Here is a 20,300-nt window from a genome sequence, read left to right on the forward strand (position 1 = left end):
AGGCTCTTGCTCGGACCCAGGACCGGCTGAGGAGATTATATCACTTGGGTGGCTTGGGAGCAATTCAGTGACCCCACAGATGAGCTGGAAGAGGTGGGGGGGGGGGGGGGGGTGAGGGAAGTGTGGGTTGCTTTGCTCAGACCCAAACCTGGATAGAAGATGGATATCAGTATAAGCAGAGACACCTTGGCTGCCACTTCCGACTTTTGGTGAGGGACACTGAGGCTTTCCCAAACCAGCCAAGATATCCAATCTCTCCAGGGTTTCTCCCAGGTCTCTGCAGGACCTCCCCCTAGTATGACATGCCTGAACCCCCACACCACGGATGCAAAAACAGGAGGCATCTTTATCAAATGGCTAATGTGCAGAAGCAGTGGCACTAATCTGAGTCTGAGAGCCCAGACACCCTGTGGAGAAGCTCATTTCCTTGGCTTGTATCGCATTCTCTCAGTTGCTACCCACAGCCCATTGCCATATATAAGTGTCAGATTGTAGATCAACTTGAAAATCAGCAGCTTCGCTTCCATGTCATGCTCTCCCTTCATCATGTAAGGCCTGTACAGCATCTGTCAATCCAAGATTCCTGAATCTTCCACTTGGAGGCAGTGACATGATTCCAGCCCATCGTGGACGCCAGCCCTTATCCTCAAGATCAACGTGGTCTTAAATCTTTTTACTTATTCAGTTTTTGCTTTTTATCTTAACTTTAGGGTTATATGCAGTGCCACAAAGTGCAAATGGACAAAAGAAAAAAGACATAGCTACTAAGATGGGGACTGGGAAGTTTAAAAACAAGCTCGCCACCACAAGAAACCATTTAACTATTCAAACCCGTGAACAGGAATCATGTGAGATCAGAAAAACAATGCTAATGGAGCCCTGCGTGTCTGCTGCTGCTACATCAACAGCTCCTGTTGGGCCACCTGCTAGTAATGTGGACATGACAATAACAGCAGCGAGGGTTTTGTTGGATTGGGCACAAAACAACTCATCTCTTGTGCAAGAGGATACAACAGCAACATCCACGCAGTCCTCGAGGTCAAGACACCTGTGAGAGAAACAAAACAGCATTTAGACATTGCTACATTTGGTATTAAATGAGAAAAAAGGTGTTAGTTTGCTTTAAAAATGTGCAGCAACACTGTCTAATATGTAAAAGCCTACTTTCTACAGAACCTGACAGTTGGTTGTGGCTTTTGCTGTATTGACTTTTTCTTGTCAGACAGGATGTCCACAAGACACATTCTGACGGCTTGTCATGATTGTTGCCATCTGGACTTGGCCTTTACCAGCGTGTGTTAGTGCTCATTTTCCAAAGGTGGGTAATAATGTCAGCTAAACGTCAGTCATGCTGAATAAAATGGCTGGCATTAAAGGAGGAAAGTTTTGCTGCAGTGAAGGCATGACTCTCAATAGCTCGCTGCACACACATCCTTGAAATTAAAACGCCAGACCTATCCGCGAGTGCTATAAAACCGCATGAAAAAAAGTTATCTCTGCAGCAGTTCAGTAGCGGTGAATCATCAGCCTCATGCAAATTTGACACAAGCACAGGATCTCCAATGTTTGGCCTTGGGTAACTGCTAGTTCCATTCATTAATACTGACTGAGCCGATTCGGTTTTAAGCTGGACTTTGGACACAGCTCAAGGCAGGTTGCATCACAATCAAGGTTACCTTAATATTAACATGCAAGTGTAGGGAGGTGAAGTTTTTTAGCGGGTAAAACACCAACCGAGGAGAGATCAATGCAGATCAATGGCAACGCTCCCGCACTTGCTCGAGATACGAGGCTATACGAGCCCAAAGGCACGTAGTGTAAACACTGCATCGGATTGGATCGGAGGGTTCTGCGGGGTTCCCCCCCTCTGTGATTGAGGCGGCTGCGTTCTAACACGGTGTGATTGCCTTTTCATAGTTCCGTGTCGTTTTTCGCCGGGGAGCATAATGCAGCGCATCTACAATCATCAAACAGCTGTCAATCTGCCAGCTGGTCTGCTCTCATCCCACGTCTGGTGGAGAGTACCAGTGAATGTTATCCTCTTGGGGCGCTTTGTGTGTGTGCACGTGTGTGCGCGCATGAGGAAACTGGGTTAGAGATTGAATCAGAGCACGCACATAGGCCACAAGAAGAGGCACGGGGTCTCCATTTATTGTATATCAGCCATGGGGGTTGGTCTCGTAGTATAATGTAATAGTATTGGTTCAACCCCGTTAACGAGACACATCATTTTCTACTTTTAAGTGCACTTCTCACATATGAGGGGACTGTTGAATTAATGACCAGCTCTTACTGTATATCGCTGTTGCCCCCAGCATCAGAGAAAAGAACTCTGTCTTTACCGGCTAAATGAATAAAGGTGTAGGGTGGGCGAGGTTAGAGCACAGCTCCGAAGGCAAAAGGGTTTCTCACAACGGCAACTTTGTGGCATTTCTGCTTTTCTCCAATCTTTCACTATATACAGTGTGTGATATAGCTCCACTTTTTACATACATATTAATGAAAGTGCCTCATTTAGTAGACTTGATTTGCATCAGGAAAGTCCCTGTTTTTCATTTCCAGCCCTGCACAACTGAATTTGCATAGATTACCATTAAGATTTCAGCTCCCCTTTGTGTCCATCCTCAGGTAGATTATGACTCCTAAAGAGTGGATGGTGCTGTTTCGACTGACCATCTAGCATAGCTCCCAGGCCTGAGTGGTTTATTCTCCTTTGGGCTATTTTTGGGTCTCATATTTTGGAATGTAAGTTTTGCCTGTCCTACTTACTGCATTCCCCAAAGTGAACTCGAGGCCTTTTTCAGCCTGATCCAGATTTTCCCTCCCCTTCTCCCTCTCTCCCTCTCTATCTGCCTCACTCACTATCTCACTCTTTTCCAGTCTCTTCGCAGCCATCTGCTCATGCTTGTGGCATCTCTCTATCTGTCTTCCCTCACTTGCCATATTTCACTCCCGCTCATCTCGGCTCTCCCAACATTTTATCCATTCTCCCTCTATTGTGTAGCTTTCCTTTTGCTGCCGTGCCCGTGTTTGTATCACAGCATTGAAGGGCTTTGTGGCTCCTTTCTCACAGGAATTCGTAGTTTATATTTTACCCCTTGGTCACATTTCACCATCATTTCATTGACACCAAAAGGACCTGTAGTTCCCTTCGGTGTCACTGTCGCACTCGTAAGTCATTTTTGCCAAGTTAAAAGGATTTGTATGTGTAGTTAACGTCTTGACAGCACTATAAATTACTTGAACCAGCTTCATGTGTATTTTACAAGAAACGCAAATATAGGACCTTCTAGTACGATTTACTTCAACATGCAAACACCCAGAAAACGGCTTGCAATGATATTGACCATTTTTGAGCCTTATCGACCCCTCGGAGCACTTTACACTACAAGTTATTATTTTCACCCATACATCCACAGAGTGTTTTCTAGAATACCCACGCAGCAACTTCACCATCATCACGCTAGAAGTGGACTGGAGATGCTGCAGATCGAACTACGACCCTCTGATTAGTAGACGGGAAATCGTCAATGATAACAAGGCCAATTACCAGTCTGCGCAAACAACCTGAGGAAGCTGTTAGAGAACAACGTGTTCTATTGACATATTAAGCAAAAATCGACCGAAATTATAGAGCAACTAAAGTGAAGAGACGATCAACAGCTTCTCAACCCAAAGCATAGCACTTCTTGCTTGAGCATGTATGCCCACAAGTGGAACCAGCACAGTGGCACCTTTTAATGATTTCATGGCTGACTGAAGCAGCAGGATGAACGCAGGGCTGAACATGTGTGCGCTCAGAATTTGATCAGTTTACGGGGCAAACATGTACTCGTGCCAGAACCAAAAACCTTTTTGCGGATCGGGGCGTGAATTCACCTGACTGAGCATGACCAGGCTGAAAGCAGAGAGACTCTACAAGGAGTAAAATATGCTTTCACTGCTTTCTATGAATTGAACACTTCGGGTAGCCATTGATTGCCCCAGTTTCAAGTCAGTATGTTTTTTTAAGGGGTTATGGTTGAGTGCGCTAAAGCACGGAGCTTGAACAGTGAACAATATGTGTGACTTCAAGACTGGACTTCATATTATGTGATAGTTTCAACAAAGTTTTTGATACTTAGTTAAACATTTGAGATGAATAATATGTCGGCTTTGTGTGAAATACTTAAATGTAAATTGTTGTTCATTGTGAAATTAAAGACTAAAATTAGTTTCACTCATATCTATAGTTAGTCAGAAGAAAAATGACATTTCCATCTCTATTCGTTTATATTTGGTGACAAGGCCCTGTGTGCCTATATGGAAACCCTGAGGATGAGAGAGTAGTCGCACAGACCCCGGCATAGGGGAGAGGGTGCAACAGTAAAAGCAAATATGACATTAAGTCAGGTAAAGCCTGAAAGAAGGAGTTGTAGGGGGAGGTGGGTTACATAGCAGCTTGCACACAAGTTTTGGTCAGGCTTAAGCCCTAAATGTCACAGGCATGTCTTTTCTCCTTTCCCTCTCCTTCTGTTAACTTTCTTCTGAACTTTTCTTCTTGTGTTTCTTTCCCGTCCCCGAGTCCAGTCTGGCCTGATTACAATAACTTAGAATAAAAATAACTAATAAAGATCAAATAAAGATAAATAAATAAATGACATAATATTCATTTTCAATCGTTTTCCCCGCACACAGAGATTTCTCCAGATTCTCAGAATCTTTTGATTTTCTTCAGTTAGGTTCTGTAGATGACGAGAGCCATCGCAATAGTTGCAATTTTACATTGAGGAACATTATTCAAAAACTTTGAACTTTGTTTTTGGTAGATTGGAGAACGTCTGCCCAGCTGTCTTCTGAGAAACTCTGGGTATAATAAAAAAAACATCTTACAGAGGCAGTCATGTTACTGACCTGTTGCCAATTACCTTCATTTGAATTAATTAAATTACAAACATTTTCCTTCAGCTGTTTCTTTAGTACCGTTTACCTTTCTACACTTTTTCTACACTTTTGCTGCCCCCAACGGCTTTTTACTTTTTTTATTTCATCAAATTCAAAATGAGTTAAATGTAGCAGTAAAATGTCTCAGTTTATCTGTATTATTCAGACTAAAACATGGATTTCTGAGAGTTTTTTCTTAAGAAAGAATTTTTACATGTATTTGATCAAATGCCTTATCGACATATTAATTTCTGAATGTGCCGAGTACAACTACACAGGGCTGATATCTCATTTTCCGCTGGACTTGTTTTTTTTTCTTTTTTCTCAAAGCTGGAAATTTTGACTGACAGGTAAAGGGGATACGCATCAGCGGATACCTCTGATCAGTGGTGCTGGATGATCTCATCACACATATTAGAACCTACAAACTGCAAAAGCTGTTGCCATGGAGATCCTTTTCTTTCTTTCATTCTTTCTTTTTTTTCCAGTAGTGAAACGCGGTCAACGCCTGAAGCAACAAAACGAGTGTGTCAACCTGCATAAAGGGAAAGAGCAGCACAGTACGCAGCTCAAGCATCTTTGGCTTCGTATAGTGTACTGCGCGTGCGTGTGCACTTTAGCTGTAATCGTGCATTCAACCCCCCTTTTTTTTTCATTAGCTAAAAATTCAGGAACCCAGTCGTCTAATTTCTGGTTTGTGCCACACAGATTCTGAAGGCTGTGAAATTTGCCTGTCTGCCAGATGTGTTTGAGTCATGTGGGATCATTTGAGCGTCATGTTCTGTAATCTCTGTGCGCTGTGTATGTTGATGCACATGTAGGCGTGTGCCTATATGCGCGTGTGCTCATGCGTGCACCTGTACAACCTAAATTGGGATGATTGACTTATGGATCGTCGCTGCAGTACTCCTCAGAAAGTGTCAGCGAGTGAAGGAGGAGAATCCTTCAGCAGCCGAGAGAGCTGTATCCTTTAAATAATAAAATTCATTCATTCACGGAGAACAAAACGTATCATTTTACTTGAATTCTAGCTTGGACCTTCCTTGCACTTAACCTTCCATTTGCTCCCTTTCCCTGGCTCTTTATCCGGCCTTGCACACTCTTACACTCCTCCTTCTTTTTCTTCCTCCTCCTTTGTTGTTGCCATCTGCAGCAACATTAAGTCTCTTTTGATCAGCAAGGGGTAATCATCAATTAAGTGCAAATGCACATGTGCATACAACTTAATGGACCACACGTCTTCTTCTCTTTTTTTTTGCTGCATTTAGACGTGTTGTCTTCTGAAAACGGTTGCTAGTAATTACAGCTCCATTTTGTCACACATTGTGAAAGATAATGGGGCCCGGTGTTTGTCCTCAACTCTTTGCCGCAATTATAGCCCAATGTTAATCAATTTCACCGCAGAAGCAAACAGTGGAGAACAAGCCTCTTATACAACCGAGGTCACCAAACAATAGAGCTGGAGATAAAAGAAACTTAGCCAGGAGTAGTTTGGCACTGCAGCGAGCGAAACACACGGAGCTTTCATGAATAGTTAAATGTACATTTTAACCAGTGTGTGTGTGTGTGTGTGTGTGTGTGTGTGTGTGCGTGCGTGCACTAAAAGGATCCTCTGTTCTGCTTAACAAATAGGCTAAAGCTAATTAACGCTCTGGTATTATTCAAAGATGCAGTGTTCCCACTTACATAACAGGCTGCAAAAGATGTGCCTTATATGTGTGAACATGGCCTCCCTCAGGTGTTTGGAGCCACTGCTTGACCCTGACGCGTCACCCGCACCGTGCCCGAGGTCTCCATCACCTTAATGGGCTGTTAAGCATCATTACAGCCTCCATGACTTTAGCTTAAACACAGCCAAGGTTATCGATTCAAGGTGTTTCGGGCGGGTGCGTGCGTCACAGGACACAATGGCAACTGATATAGACAGTGATTGGGGGGGAGGTAACACATTAATCGAGAGGCAACACAGGAAATTCCAGATTAAAGTTTTCCTTTGAAGTTGAATGAAGGCGGTGAATAAATGACAGGACTTTAAGGAGGCTAATTATGTGTATTGATTCAGATCGATTTGGTCATCAGCGTTATTATGAAACTTTCCAGGACCTCTTGGTACATATGCAGGAACTATTTCACGTTGCAAGGTCAAGATTTCCGCTGTCAGTTCCTGGTATGAATGGAAAATCAACCACCCACTTGGGATGAATAGCTCTAGCTATTCCTATATAAAGCCATCGCACAAAGGCCATTTCATCCTCTTTGCTTTCTTTGTTTTGTGCGTTTTGTTTGTTTGTTTGTTTTTCTTAGATGCATCCGATGCACAGACTTCATCCTCTCTATACATCACCACATGTCATGGCTCACTTGCTATAATGTACAGAACAAACACTCAGTGGCTGTTTCATTAAGAAACACCGAGCTCTCCAAAACTGGTGGCAGTGAAAGGTCAGCGCAATGATCTTGCTGTGAAACATAAACAGTGACAACCAGTTTACTTTGCAGTAAACTATTTAAGAGATATTGTCTTGGCACACTTTGAGCTCTTTTTGCATCAACTGAACATAATACCTCAGTATTGTTGGTAACTACGTCTGCTATGGTCACTGTGAACCTACATTTAAATGGATGCTTTCAGTCGAATAGCCTACTGTGGCATAAAGCTCGCTTTACTCAGATGATCCTCAGTTCCAGCACCTTTGGCATGTGGTTGGATGGGAGACTGACATCATGAGTCCGGGGCAACCACGAGATATTAGCATATCAACACAACCCGATATCTTTTTCACACCATTGTTTAATGTCTGTCACAAACAAACTGATGCAGTTCTGAAGGCAGAAGATGGTCAGTCAGTGTCAGTGTCAATTTTATTTCTGTAGCACGTTTAAAAGCAACAAAGTTGTCCAAAGTGCTTGACAAGCACAAAACAAAAAACCTGATGGTACTAAAACTGAGCTCAAATTAAAAGCCAACGTAAAGAAGTGAGTTTTTAGACGAGATTAAAAAGACTGTATAGACGCTGAAGTACGAATATCAAGTGGCAAGTTATTCCAGAGTCTAAGGGCTCTGGAATAACTGCAAAGGCCCGATCCCCTCTGTGCTTTAGTTGAGACCTTGGTTGTACTAAGAGCATCTGGCTAGACGATCTCAGTGCTCTTTTGGGGTTATATATGTTGAGGAGTTTGGTTAGCGGTGAACAGTGATTTTAAACTACAAGGGGTACATTCAACAAAGACCTTGAAGAGTTGGAGAAAAGTGTCAGTTAACTCATACAGTAAGTCCTGTACACAGATGGCAAGTAATGTTGAAGTAAATACACTTAAAGGGCCGTTTATCAATATGGCAATAGCTAAAGCTAGCCAGAGCTCAAAGCAATGGCCTCAGTATGAGCAGTGAGAGTTACTTCAGTGAGAGAAGATCCTGTTCAAACCTGAACATTGGAATTGTTGAATATTCTTTATGGCTGTGAAAGTTTTGTTTGAATTTGATACAATCAGGCGATCATTTTCAGTCATTGTCCAGTGCCGTGGTCAGTTTCGAATAATTAACGTCTAATGTGTCTGCCTTACAGAAACCTGGTTGCAGCAGGATGATTATGTTAGTTTAAATGAATCAACACCCCCGAGTCATTCTAACTACCAGAAATCTCGAAGCACAGGTCGAGGGGGCGGTGTGGCAGCAATTTTTCACACCAGTCTATTAATTAATGAAAGACCAAGACAGACTTTTAATTCATTTGAAAGCCTGATGCTTAGCCTCGTCCACCCCAGCTGTGAAACTCAGAAACCAGTCTTACTTGTTATCATCTATCGTCCACCTGGGCCTTACACAGAGTTTCTGTCTGATTTCTCAGACTTTATATCTAATTTAGTTCTGAGCTCAGATAAAATAATTATTGTGGGTGATTTTAACATCCATGTAGATGCTAAAAATGACAGCCTCAACATGGCATTTAATCTGTTGTTAGACTCAATTGGTTTCTCTCAAAATGTAAAAGAACCCACCCACCACTTTAATCACACTCTAGATCTTGTTTTAACATATGGCATAGAAACTGAACATTTAACAGTGTTTCCTGAAAACCCTCTCCTTTCTGATCATTTCTTGATAACATTTACATTTACAATAATTGATTACGCAGCAGTGGAGAGTGGACTTTATCAAAGTAGATGTCTTTCTGAAAGCGCTGTAACTAAGTTTAAGAATATAATCCAGCCACTGTTATCATCGTCAATGCCCTGTACCAACACAGAGCAGAGCAGCTATCTGAACGCTACCCCAACAGAGGTCGATTATCTTGTTAATAATTTCACCTCCTCACTACGTACGACTCTGGATACTGTAGCTCCAGTGAAAACTAAGGTCTCTAATCAGAAGTACCTGACCCCGTGGTATAATTCTCAAACACGTACCCTAAAGCAGATGACTCGTAATCTGGAGAGGAAATGGCGTGTCACAAATTTAGAGGATCATCATTTAGCCTGGAGAAATAGTTTGTTGCTTTATAAGAAAGCCCTCCGCATAGCCAGAACAGCTTACTACTCATCACTGATTGAAGAAAATAAGAACAACCCCAGGTTTCTCTTCAGCACTGTAGCCAGGCTGACAAAAAGTCAGAGCTCTGTTGAGCCAACCATCCCTTTAACGTTAACTAGTGATGACTTCATGAACTTCTTCACAAATAAAATTTTTATCATTAGAGAAAAAATTACCAATAATCATCCCACAGATGTAATATTATCTACAGCTACTCTTAGTTCCATTGATGTTAAGTTAGACTCTTTTTTTCCAATCGATCTTTCTGAGTTAACTTCAATAATTACTTCCTCCAAACCATCAACGTGTCTTTTAGACCCCATTCCTACAAAACTGCTCAAAGAAGTCCTGCCATTGATTAATTCTTCGATCTTATATATGATCAACCTATCTCTAATAATCGGCTATGTACCACAGGCCTTCAAGGTGGCTGCAGTTAAACCTTTACTCAAAAAGCCATCTCTAGACCCAGCAGTCTTAGCTAATTATAGGCCAATCTCCAACCTTCCTTTCATATCAAAAATCCTTGAAAGAGTAGTTGTCAAACAGCTAACAGATCATCTGCAGAGGAATGGTTTATTTGAAGAGTTTCAGTCAGGTTTCAGAGTTCATCACAGCACAGAAACAGCTTTATTGAAGGTTACAAATGATCTTCTTATGGCCTCTGACAGTGGACTCATCTCTGTGCTTGTCCTTCTTGACCTTAGTGCAGCATTCGATACTGTTGACCATAATATTCTATTAGAGCGATTAGAACATGCTGTAGGTATTACAGGTATTGCACTGCAGTGGTTTGTATCATATCTATCTAATAGACTCCAATTTGTGCATGTAAATGGAGAGTCCTCTTCACACACTGAGGTTAATTATGGAGTTCCACAGGGTTCGGTGCTAGGACCAATTCTGTTTACATTATACATGCTTCCCCTAGGCAGCATCATTAGAAGACATAGCATACATTTTCACTGCTATGCAGATGACACCCAGCTCTATCTGTCCATGAAGCCAGATAACACACACCAATTAGTTAAACTGCAGGAATGTCTTAAAGACATAAAGACTTGGATGGCCACTAACTTTCTGCTTCTTAACTCAGATAAAACTGAGGTCATTGTACTCGGCGCTGAAAAGCTTAGAAATATGGTATCTAACCAGATTCTTACTCTCGATGGCATTACCTTGGCCTCCAGTAACACTGTGAGGAACCTTGGAGTCATTTTTGACCAGGATATGTCCTTCAACGCACATATTAAACAAATATGTAAGACTGCGTTCTTCCATTTGCGCAACATCTCTAAAATTAGAAATATCCTGTCTCAGAGTGACGCTGAAAAACTAGTTCATGCATTTATTACTTCCAGGCTGGACTACTGCAATTCATTATTATCAGGATGTCCAAAAAACTCACTGAAAAGCCTTCAGTTAATCCAAAATGCTGCAGCAAGAGTACTGACAGGGACTAGAAAGAGAGAGCATATTTCTCCTGTTTTGGCTTCCCTTCATTGGCTTCCTGTTAAATCCAGAATTGAATTCAAAATCCTGCTCCTCACATACAAGGTCTTAAATAATCAGGCCCCATCTTATCTTAATGACCTTGTAGTACCACATCACCCTATTAGAGCACTTCGCTCCCCGCTCTGCAGGCCTACTTGTTGTTCCTAGAGTATTTAAAAGTAGAATGGGAGGGAGAGCCTTCAGTTTTCAGGCCCCTCTTCTGTGGAACCAGCTTCCAGTTTGGATTCAGGAGACAGACACTATCTCTACTTTTAAGATTAGGCTTAAAACCTTCCTTTTTGCTAAAGCATATAGTTAGGGCTGGACCAGGTGACCCTGAATCCTCCCTTAGTTATGCTGCAATAGATGTAGGCTGCCGGGGGATTCCCATGATGCATTGAGTTTTTCCTTTCCAGTCACCTTTCTCACTCACTATGTATTAACAGACCTCTCTGTATTGAATCGTATCTGTTATTAATCTCTGTCTCTCTTCCACAGCATGTCTTTATCCTGTCTTCCTTCTCTCACCCCAACCGGTCGCAGCAGATGGCCGCCCCTCCCTGAGCCTGGTTCTGCCGGAGGTTTCTTCCTGTTAAAAGGGAGTTTTTCCTTCCCACTGTCGCCAAAGTGCTTGCTCATAGGGGGTCATATGATTGTTGGGTTTTTCTCTGTATCTATGAAGCGCCTTGAGGCGACATTTGTTGTGATTTGGCGCTATATAAATAAAATTGAATTGAATTGAATTAATGTCTGTATATCTATAGTGCTCAAAATACATTATTGATATTTTCCAGGCAAATCAATTTTCATTGCTATAAATCTATCAAACATCAAAGTGCATATGTTAGCAAGATGAAATACTTGTTTCCTTCAATATTCTTTGCTGCTGGAAGGCAAAAAATGAGAAAATTACAATTTCTAAGGTTGTTACTACTGTCAAACTAGCAAACAAAAGTCAAATATTGATTGTTCAACAACTCAGGAATGAAATGTGACAGTGTTCAGCATGCTAAATACCTTTTTGTTCTAACAACAGTTATAGAATGTGGCAAAAAAAAACCAACAACCTCTTAAATCATTTTCCCCTTGTTCCTTGTATTTGAATTGGACATTGAAAGTGGAACTTTCTTTCCATCAAACCTCAACATGAGAAACACTGCTGCCTCTGTGTGGTTCAGAGGCAGCAGTTATGGTGGGCTGTGATAACTCTGTTGACTTATCCGTAGCCACAGGTAAAGACTGAGAGAATTTGAAGGACTTTTCTATCTGGCGTAGTACACCCAAGGACAGAAAACTCCTATTATCCCTGGGTTTAGCAGCAGGGTTATAATCTTATAGCCCAGGGGGCTATGCTTCCTCCGTGGCTTCCCATTCTAATGCTGTCTACACTTTAGAGCAGCATTACAGTATAACAACACAGTAATTCATCGTGATAAGGAGGCAGCCATGCCTGAGGTTGGATAGTGTGTAATTTGATCTTACACTCTGGGCTCCAGTTGTGAAGTGAAAGTAAAGATTCCCTCACATTTTGACACTTATCACATCACAAGTGCAATAAGCTGTAAACCCCCCACCCCCACCACCCACCCCCCAAAAAAGAAAAAATAAATAAATAAATATATTTTTAAACTATCCAAATCCACCTGATAACTTCTCATTCACCAGTGTTTGTTCAGATTTGGCAAATCTATGGCAAGACTCTGGTTCTTTCTGGTCTCTTGTATCACCAGCAGAAAGGATGGACTGTTTCTTTTTGAAAGCTTTTCCTCTGTGCTCTTATTATTTCTTATATCCCTTTGAATAGCAAGGCCATGTCATTGATTCTTGAGGGCAGCTTGTACCTGACCATTGAGCCTGTCCTTTCTTTAGCAACTTCTCGATTCGCATTCATTGTGATACACTTTCACACCTCAGAGCTGACTTTTACAAGACTTCTACATTGTTTGCCACTGAAAACAGCTCCAATGTAGCAGCTGAGGGACACGGCAGGCGGTTAAAAGACCCTGTGCTTGTGGTCCTAAGTGAATACAGTAGATGTTTCGGGCCATTATTATTTCTGAAATCTATACTATGAAAGGCCCAGTGTTTCCACAAGTTCCTTTGTTAAATATTGTATAGAATATCTCACCGAATCTTTTGGCTCCTGAATTTGTTTTACTTTTGTCTTCTGGTTGAAGGTCCTCCTCTGTACATGTTTGATTTCCTCTCTCACTTTAAGATATGAAGTGTTTGAAGAAAATCCATATTGATGCGAGCACATTTGACCAACGCTATTCACTGTCGGGCACTGGCAAAAGAGAAACTTTAATATCCACCACTGTAGTTGGGGGGAAATGTTGTGAAGTTATGGTCTAAGTAGATTGTTAGTGCTTTAGAAATGTGAAACATCAAAGTGACCTAGTTACTCAGATACCCCCATTTTTTGACTTCTTCATAAACGCTGCAGCAGCATAGTGGAATTGGACCAAAGTCCTTATTATGTGGCGCAGATAAAAAGAAAATGAATGTATCTGCACAGCAGCTGATTACAGAGTGCTTTCTCAAACAAAAAAGCCGTGCAAAGGGTTCGCTGAGTTCCACCAGTTCAATCATTTAGCCTGCACTTGTTGTAATAACTCTCTTTGGAGATGGCGAGCAAACAAAAGCCTTTTCCAATTAACAGAAAATAGGTGTTGCTATAGTCTTGAGAAGGCACTTGTGAGGATAGGAGTTTGTTTGAAAACCTCATATGAGGACACACTGAGGACATTACTTCAGCTGTAAACACATAATGACAGACTACTGTAAACTATCAGCAAAAACGGCCAAATTGGGAGAACAAATATCCAAAGATATTTATTGCTTACGAGGAATAATTCTGTGCAAGTACGGGTCTCTTTCAGTTTTACATATACACAATAAAAGATTCTTCATCCTCATAAACATGAAGCAATACTTTAGAGCAAAGTGTATTTATATTTATAAGTATTTAAAGCTGCACTCAGTCATTTTTATTTACTAGAAAAAAGAATATTGTAATCATAAATATACCTAGATTAGTGTGTAATTATGTCTTCCAACAAATTCATGCATTTTTATAAACGTATAATAAATCAGTTCTAAGTATATTTGAACAGGTTTGCAGTTTTGTTCCCCACCATATTTGACTATATCGGCTGGGAAGGACGTCTCCCTTCCGACTAATCGCATTTTAAGTAGGAACTCAGTTGCACTCTGCATTTTACTGGGGTGAAAATTTTACACACTCTATATTTCAATAATTAATCATTAATGACAATATGCTTTGAAGAAATTTAGGCTTAAATACATAATTGGTACAATAAAGTCAAAGTTAGACGAATGCATTTAGCGGTTTGATAGCTCATGTTAGCTTAAGTTACAGTAACTAGAACATTGTGTGGCTGAAACTTTTGTATATGTTGTTAAAGAAATAAGAGTTTCATATAGCCTTAGTCTAAGTGACTACATTCAAACTACATTTCCAATGTACTGCTAAATACTGCCGGCGAGATGTAAGCTACACCTGTTCAAATGCTTGTTAACTCAAATATTTAATCAGACAATCACATGGCAGCAATTGAGTGCATTTAGGCATGTGGACTGGTCAAGACCATGTCTGCATGGCCAAACTGAGCATAGAATGGGAAGAAAAGTGAAAAAGGTTGTTGGAGCCGTGAAGGCTGGAAAACTCAAGTCGGCACCTGTTTAATACCAAGGAAGAGCATCTTTGAATGGACACATCAAATGTTGATAAGCTACAGCAGCAGACAACCACACCGGGTGCAACTCCTGTCAGCTAAGAACAGGAAATTGAGGCTGCAAAGGGAAGGAATTCAGATTAAACACCATGAAAGCATGGATTCGTCCTGCCTTATGTCAATGGTTTGGGCTTCTGCTGGTGGTGTAACGGTGTAGAGGATAGTTTCTTGGCACATTCTGAGCCCCATCTACAGTTCAGCATGACTCAATCGTTATAATATAGAGGACTCTTCTGCCATCTGGAGAACAAGAGGACCTATGTAAAATACAGTGGGGATGCGCTATGTGGACTACCGCTCAGCTTTCAACACCATAACCTTGGACTTACTCACCACCTTCAGATCTCCCCTGCCACCTTCTCCGTCACCAACCGGCATCAATCAGTCCAACTCGGCTTCCACCTCCTCCCCCACTGTCACTCAGCACCGGATCCCCAGAGGGCTGCATACTCAGCCCCCTACTGAACGCCCTGTACACCTGTGACTGCTCACCCAGTGTATGCCAATGACACCAGTGTACAGGGTGGAGGTAGAGAACTTGTCCCACTGGTGCTCAGAAAATAACCTAAAGCTGAACATCTTTAAAACAAAAAAACTCATAATGGTCTTCAATAAGTACTGGCAGGCCCACTCCCTCTCATTATAAATGGAGAACGGGTGGAATCTGTTTCTGGGCACCCACATCTCCACTGATCTCACCTGGACCCACAACACAACCCCCCTGGTAAACTAGACCCAGCCCTGGCTGCACTTCCTCTGTGTCCCAAGGAAGAATCACCTGGATAAGAAGCTGCAGCTGGCCTTCTGTTACTCCTCAGTGGAGAGCGTGCTCTCCTACTGCCTGGGGCCAAAACTAAGAACTGGAAGGGTGTGCCTTAACACCACCCCAAAAACTCATTGGCTGCTCTCTGTCACCCCTGCAGGCCATTGGCAGCTCCTCCTGTCTCAGGAAAACCAGTGCAATCATCTTCTTGCACCCCGCTCACCCACTTCCCCCTGGTCAGCGCCTCAAGTCACTCAGGTCCCTCACCTCCAGACTCACAAAGAGCTGGACCATTCGAACTGTTAACAAACACTATCCCCCCACACCTCACCACACCACCACTGCCCACCCACCACACCAATCTGAGCCATGGTAGAGTAACTCTCATTACTCTGGCACCTCACACATGGAAATCAGCATCTTATAAATGCCACAGCCTACCTGAAAATTGTTGCTGCACATAATTGTTCATCCATTTATGATCACAGCGGAGGCTGTCTGAGTACAGTGGGCTTATTCTCTCTGTACTCCACAGATCTGTAGCATGGTCATCTCAGGCACATAGTTCAGTTTGTGAGCACTCCACCCACCTGCTGTTCAAACCATCTAATTGCAAGGTACAGCCAGTCAAATGAAGGTTGGCTTAAAGGAAGGGAGAACTTGGTTAAAACAGCTTATTCCAGCAGTGGAAATGAAAGTTGAATCAACCAAAGCTGCTCTAGTAGACTGGAAATGAGTATTTTAGGTTTTTGATAAAGTAGGTAATCTTTCTAACTTTGCTAAGGGGCGAGGACTGAGGTGTGTTGAGTAGGAAAATATTGGATTTATTGCCGCAAACTCATGGTCCATCCGTTTTTATGAGAACATATTCAGCCTGACTGTATTTCAGCAGCATTAAAAACTGATCAAGTTCTCATTTAGGGATGCTTTGTCTTGAACACCAACCTCAAGTTCTTCAGTCAAATGTTTATTGGCTGCTTAGGCCACAGCTATAACAGGACTTGTTTTCTCTTTAGAGAAGAGAATCTGAATAATCTTGTCAGCCTGTATGATAGAGCATTTTTGTTATTTTCTTCACAATTTAATACCAGCCTGCGACTTCAATGTCATTGCCAGAGCTTTGCCAGTGTATTCCTCTTTAGCTATGTTTCATTTGAAAAATGAAAATCTCTATATAACTTTTTTGTTTTGCTGAAAGTACCATGAGCGGATACACAATTAAAGGTGACCATCAGCAAAACAAAAATTCACCCCGTTGAGTACTAATTGTGTGTTTCTTTTTTTATTTGCCTCATGGCGAATTGAATGAATAGTGCCTGATGAGTGGAGAGGCAGGTGGTGAGGCAAAGGATAAGCAAACATTAGTGATTATTGGAAAAATCCACATGAATTGAGAGGACAGGTAAATAGCAAACCGTTGCACAGCAGGATGCAGGCCTGCGTCCACTGTTTAATCAGCGTGAACGCCACTGAAAGCTGTCTCGTGTGCTAAGTGAGATGGCAGCTTCGGCTTTTGGTCAGAACTGCTTGGATTTGAATGGACGCGTTACGGCAAATGGGAAACATGATTTTTTATTTTTCGAATTTTTCATTTTTTTTCGTCCAAACCTACTCTAGAGATTTTAACAGCTGCTCGTTGCTTCGTTTGAAGCATGATCAAATGTTCATGTCGCATTACTCAGCAAATGGGCTGCGAGACAAGTGTTTAACTGTTTACCAAAGAGTCGTGTATTATGCATCCAGCTAAAATTGTTCTAAAGCCAGACATCATCAAATCCTTTAAAATCACCGTGAGCCTTTAAGCGCACTCGTCTGGAACTCTTAGGTCCACTTGTCTGGCTGATAAGACCTTTATGAGTCTATATTTCATGTTTTACCAGAGCACCGTTGAGTGTTAGGGGTAATGCAGGGTGGCATTGATATAGGAGTCTGGTTTACAGAGATTAAAATGCAGCCAAAGAAAATAAAGTTGCACATCAGAAAGCTGATCATTGTAATGGCAATGTTTGCTGGGAGATGTGAGGCAAAGCACAGCAGCAGGTCAGCAGTTACTATAAGGTGGAAGTACTGATGTGAGTGACCCTACTTAAATAAAAGGGCAAATATGGCATCTTAAACTCAGACAAATATAAAAGTATTTTACTATTTGCACTGTTCAGGTTCTTAACAACCTTATCATCACCCCGATACAATAGTTAATGAACACTAAACTCGAGTAGATCTCTCTGGAATCAAAACCTGGGTGGCATCAGATAATTTACAGTGACATCTTATGACAGTCACAGGCATAGAAATTTAGGATTGGGATTGTGGTATCTGTGTATTGTGACTTGTGAAAAAGGTGAAGCTCAGAGTAGTCTGTGCTTGTCATCAACCCCTTCTTTGATATTTACCCTTTTCCATTAATCTGACAGCATCAAAGGGTTTTGGCTTTATAGTTGAATGACACCCAGGCCACTTTCCGTGAAAGATGAGAAAGCAGGTGTACTATGTAACATCTCTTTACATGTAAATATACTTTAACATGGTAAAAGTGGTGTTTAAACATAAAACTCAATTGGTACTAAGGGACCCAAAGTGTGCCAAGAAAATAGCTCTTCTGCTGCTGTAGCACATCTGCTGCAAGGTTTCAACACACTGTGCATTCAGGGACGCTCTTCTGCAGACGTTAGTTAGAATAAATGATTATTTGACTTACTATTACCTTCCTCGCAGGAAGGCATTTTCACCTAAAGAACTCCTAGTCAACGCTATTTTGATCCATTCTCTGTTAACTCTGAACTAGACCAGAACGTCTGATACCAACAACCATGCCACATTCAGAGTCACTTTCTTCCCCGTTCTGATGCTCAGTTTGAACTTCAGCAGGTCATCTTGGCCATGTCTGCATGCCTGAATCCTTAGAGTTCCTGCCAAGTAATTAATTGATTAGAAATGTATTCTGACAACCAGTTGACTGGTGAATGTATGCTGAATTTAGTTTGGTGGTTAGTTTGGTTGTTCTCTGAATGACAGCTTCATAGTATTACAGAGTGAAATATTGTAAAAAATACTTCCTAGTAAAGTCTTAACCGTAACCAAGAACCAAGGCAGTCTGTGACAGGTTAGGTTACCAAGACACACCATAAAAATTTCTTGAAAACTTGGCAACAGGAATTGAAGTTAGTTTGTTACTTCAAGCTATTTGTAGAAGTCTTTCTTCTTAGTTTTTGGAACTGTTTCCATTACAGCTCATGAGATGTGGTCTGTATGCTGATAACGTTTAAAGAATTGTGACTCAAACACTAAGTCCAGCATTTTCTTTTCTTACTGTTTTCTTGGTTGTCATACATTATTTTAAAAAAGGTCACATGGGTATATTTTCTGCTTGCCAGTGAAGCGTCTAGCAAATTTTACTTAAACAGAAGTGGAGAGTACATATGTTCAGAGCTGTTTAGAGCTAAGACTTTTGTGAACAGCAGGACAGCATGTTTGACATTTTCACTGTAATGATGGGTTATGCTACCGAGTGCACAAAAGAGTGACTTGCTGATTTGTTTATGGCACAAAGACATTCAGCATTTTTCATTTCGGTCTTTGAATGTGAGAGCACGACAAGGAAAAGACTGAATCCCCACAAGACTTATCTGTCGACCCTTTTAGTCAGGTTTTAAAAAGAGTTTTGTTTGCACATTGGGACTCACTTGTAATGGACATTTTCCAGCTGCATCTGCAGCAGAAAGCTGTGCAAGCGGAGACACTAGACGGAGCTACTAAATTGCTCTTGAGATCATATATGTATGATTGTTGTCTATTTTGCATTAGAAATAAAAGGTAAGTATTGACTTCCATGTGTTGTTATTGACACCTTGTGACACTCGTTAAAATACAACGTGTTTGGAAAGTGGGAGGACGAGGAGTTTCAGTTTATACTCATCAATCTATGACAGCTAATAAAGACATCATATACGTGCTCTTTGCAACTAAAGTGTGAGAACAGGGCAGGCATACTGTCATGCTGTTTGCTGTATTTATACCGTTTCACACCCACAAACAGCACCCAGCTCTCTGTTCTCCTCTCCTCCTTTTGAGGGAGGATGTGGGCTGAATCTTGACCTTTCGGTGCACACCCCTCCCACATAAACATTCACTCACGCACCGATATGCATGCGCAGCCCTAAGCTTTGGAGCCAGGGGACTCGGAGCAGGCTTTAGCCCTGACTCGATGCCCCCTACTTGAAAGTCAACCTGCTCCGGCCCCAGCGGTACCAGTGTGAGGGATACTCTCGCTGTCGAGAGGCAGACTCTTGTGTCAGCAAGAAGAAGGGACGAGCAATCATTACCATGTCATTCAGAGAAGTTTTGTTTTCGTTTTTTCAAAAACCACTGCGTTACATGCAAACTTGCTCGTTGTTAGGCTTCCAGTAAAACTTCTAGTTATTTTTTTCTCTTTGCAATCACTCAAATCAAGGCACATTTTGCATAAATTGCTAGAACAGTATCATTAGCATGCAAATTATAGGAGAACAAATGTTTTCTGTGCCTTAAAAAGAGCTGTATATACTGTATTTCCTTTGCTGCTTTTCTATCGGGAGCACTCTTACCTTTGCACTTAACAACGTCACCAGGGGAATACTATTAAGTATATTTTTCACACAACTGTTTTTCCCCAACAAGCTAAACAAATTATCCTTCAGATTTTTTTTCTTGCCCAAACTTCCACAGTCTAACTCTCCCTCATTAATTTGGGACTCACCACAGCTGAGAGCAATAATTGCTTTTTAGTATTCTTGGTGCAGTATGCTATGGGCTTCATTTTCTATAAGTAGATAAGACTAACCACTGTGATGGG

At 41.6% G+C, this 20,300-nt stretch overlaps 1 protein-coding gene and 1 long non-coding RNA gene across 4 annotated transcripts in view; both read left to right on the forward strand.

Moving 5' to 3' along the window:
• LOC146492087 (uncharacterized) overlaps window positions 1–11,704 on the forward strand; it is a 32,768-nt gene extending 21,064 nt beyond the window's left edge. The window contains exons 2-3 of the long non-coding RNA XR_014872502.1: window positions 3–7,955; window positions 8,002–11,704. This is a non-coding gene — a long non-coding RNA (uncharacterized LOC146492087). The remainder of the gene's footprint in view (window positions 1–2; window positions 7,956–8,001) is intronic.
• The window catches only part of LOC146492085 (interleukin-1 receptor accessory protein-like 1-B), a 338,383-nt gene that overhangs the window by 231,330 nt on the left and 86,753 nt on the right, over window positions 1–20,300 (forward strand). The window lies entirely within an intron of this gene.

The sequence above is a fragment of the Neolamprologus multifasciatus genome, chromosome 23 (assembly GCF_963576455.1).
Source record: "Neolamprologus multifasciatus chromosome 23, fNeoMul1.2, whole genome shotgun sequence".
Lineage (NCBI taxonomy): Eukaryota > Metazoa > Chordata > Actinopteri > Cichliformes > Cichlidae > Neolamprologus > Neolamprologus multifasciatus.